The sequence below is a fragment of the Arachis duranensis genome, chromosome 7 (assembly GCF_000817695.3).
Source record: "Arachis duranensis cultivar V14167 chromosome 7, aradu.V14167.gnm2.J7QH, whole genome shotgun sequence".
In the NCBI taxonomy this organism is placed as follows: domain Eukaryota; kingdom Viridiplantae; phylum Streptophyta; class Magnoliopsida; order Fabales; family Fabaceae; genus Arachis; species Arachis duranensis.
The window spans coordinates 21,241,513-21,244,644 of NC_029778.3; the positions used below are offsets into that span (position 1 = coordinate 21,241,513).

At 39.6% G+C, this 3,132-nt stretch overlaps 1 non-coding gene across 1 annotated transcript; it reads left to right on the plus strand.

Annotated features, from left to right (window-relative positions):
• The first annotated feature begins 2,893 nt into the window (after window positions 1–2,893).
• Window positions 2,894–3,001, plus strand: LOC127740875 (small nucleolar RNA R71). Its single transcript, XR_008001731.1, has one exon. It is a non-coding gene; the product is annotated as a small nucleolar RNA R71 (small nucleolar RNA).
• The last annotated feature ends 131 nt before the right edge of the window (window positions 3,002–3,132 follow it).

Genomic DNA, 3,132 nt, shown 5'->3' on the forward strand with positions numbered 1-3,132 from the left:
AAGTGTGAACCCGGATCCAAAGAATTGGCTTACTATGGTTCGGGGGAAATACTTGGATTTTAGTCCGGAAAATGTAAGATTAGCATTCAACTTGCCCATGATGCAAGGAGATGAACATCCTTACACTAGAAGGGTCAACTTTGATCAAAGGTTGGACCAAGTCCTCACAATCATCTGTGAAAAGGGCGCCCAATGGAAGAGAGATTCAAGAGGAAAGCTGGTTCAATTGAGAAGGCATGACCTCAAGCCCGTGGCTAGAGGATGGTTGGAGTTCATCCAACGCTTAATCATTCCCACGAGCAACCGGTCCGAAGTTACTATAGACCGGGCCATCATGATCCATAGCATCATGATTGGAGAAGAAGTAGAGGTTCATGAGGTTATAGCTCAAGAACTTTATAAGGTGGCGGACAAGTCCTCTACCTTGGCAAGGTTAGCCTTTCCTCATCTCATTTGTCACCTCTGTTATTCAGTTGGAGTTGACATAGAGGGAGACACCCTCATTGATGAGGACAAGCCCATTACTAAGAAGAGGATGGAGCAAACAAGAGACCCCTCTCATCATCAAATCCCTGAGATGTCTCAAGGGATGCACTTTCCTCCACAAAACTATTGGGAGCAACTAAACACCTCCCTAGGAGAATTGAGTTCCAACATGGGACAACTAAGGGTGGAGCACCAAGAACAGAAAAAGAAAAGAATTGCATGAATTTTGAATTTTATAACAGTTTAATTATTTTGATGTGGTGGCAATACTTTTTGGTTTCTGAATGTATGCTTGAACAGTGCATAAATCTTTTGAATTTGTTGTTCATGAATGTTGGCTCTTGAAGGAATGATGAAAAAGGAGACATGTTACTGAGGATCTGAAAAATCATAAAAATGATTCTTGAAGCAAGAAAAAGCAGTGAATACAAAAAAAAAAGAAAAAAAATCGAAAAAAAAGAAAGAAAAAGTAAGAAAAAGAAAGAAAAAGAAAGAAAAAGAAAGAAATAAAGTTGTGATCCAAGGCAAAAAGAGTGTGCTTAAGAACCCTGGACACCTCTAGTTGGGGACTCTAGCAAAGCTAAGTCACAATCTAAAAAGGTTCACCCAATTATGTGTCTGTGGCATGTATGTATCCGGTCGTAATACTGGAAGACAGAGTGCTTTGGCCACGGCCAAGACTTAATAAGTAGCTGTGTTCAAGAATCATCATACTTAACTAGGAGAATCAATAACACTATCTGGATTTTGAGTTCCTAAAGAAGTCAATCATTCTGAATTTCAAAGGATAGAGTGAGATGCCAAAACTGTTCAGAGGCAAAAAGCTAAAAGCCCCGCTCATCTAATTAATACTGATCTTCATAGATGTTTTTGGAAGTCATTGTATATTCTCTTCTTTTTATCTTATTTGATTTTCAGTTGCTTGGGGACAAGCAACAATTTAAGTTTGGTGTTGTGATCTAGAGATCTAGAGTGATTAAAAGTTGAAAATACAATAGTAAAAGGTCCTATATATAGAGAACTAGTAGCCTAGGGTTTACAGAGATGAGTAAATGACATAAAAATCTACTTCTGGGACCACTTGGTGTGTGCTTGGGCTGAGCATTGAAGCATTTTCGTATAGAGACTCTTCTTGGAGTTAAACGCCAGCTTTGGTGCCAGTTTGGGTGTTTAACTCCCATCCTTGTGCCAGTTCCGGCATTTAACGCTGGGAATTCTGAAGGTGACTTTGAACGCCGGTTTGGGCCATCAAATCTTGGGCAAAGTATGGACTATCATATATTTCTGGAAAGCCCAGGATGTCTACTTTCCAATGCCGTTGAGTGCGCGCCAATTAAGCTTTTGTAGCTCCAGGAAATCCACTTTGAGTGCAGGGAGGTCAGAATCCAACAGCATCAACAGTCCCTTTTTCAGCCTGAACCAGATTTTTGCTCAGGTCCCTCAATTTCAGCCAGAAAATACCTGAAATCACAAAAAAAACACACAAACTCATAGTAAAGTCCAGAAAAGTGAATTTTAACTAAAAACTAATAAAAATATACTAAAAACTAACTAAATCATACTAAAAACATACTAAAAACAATGCCAAAAAGCGTACAAATTATCCGCTCATCAACTCTCCTTTTGGATTCTCTTCTGTATTGCTTGGAAGAGTACTAGGAGGGAGTTTAGTAACTTTCTTACTCAGCTGACCCACTTGTGCCTCCAAGTTTCTAATGGAAGACTTTGTTTCAGTCATGAAACTTTGAGTGATTTTGATTAGATCAGAGACCATGGTTGCTAAGTCAGAGTGGCTCTGCTCAGAATTCTCTGTCTGTTGCTGAGAAGATGATGGAAAAGGCTTGCCATTGCTAAACCTGTTTCTTCTATCATTATTGTTGTTGAAACCTTGTTGAGGTCTCTGTTGATCCTTCCATGAGAGATTTGGATGATTTCTCCATGAAGGATTATAGGTGTTTCCATAGGGTTCTCCCATGTAATTTACCTCTTCCATTGATGGGTTCTCAGGATCATAATCTTCTTCTTCAGATAAAGCATCCTTAGTACTGCCTGGTGCAGCTTGCATTCCAGACAGACTTTGAGAAATCATATTGACTTGCTGAGTCAATATTTTGTTCTGAGCCAAGAACTCCTTTCTTCTGATTCGTCCCATTGTTCACAGGATTCCTTCCAGAAGTGTACATGAAGTGTCAATCTCAAGAACTTCTTTCTTCTGATTTGTCCCATTGTTCACAGGATTTCTTTTAGAAGTGTACATGAATTGGTTATTTGCAACCATTTCAATGAGTTCTTGAGCTTCTGCAGGCGTCTTCTTCAGATGAAGAGATCCTCTAGCAGAGCTGTCCAATGACATCTTGGACAGTTCAGACAGACCATCATAGAAGATACCTATAATTCTCCATTCAGAAAGCTTGTCAGAAGGACACTTTCTGATCAATTGTTTGTATCTTTCCCAAGCTTCATAGAGGGATTCACCTTCCTTCTGTCTGAAGGTTTGGACTTCCACTCTAAGCTTACTCAATTTTTGAGGTGGAAAGAACTTTGCCAATAAGGCATTGACTAGCTTTTCCCAAGAGTTCAGGCTTTCTTTAGGTTGTGAGTCCAACCATATCATAGCTCTGTCTTTTACAGCAAAAGGGAATAGCA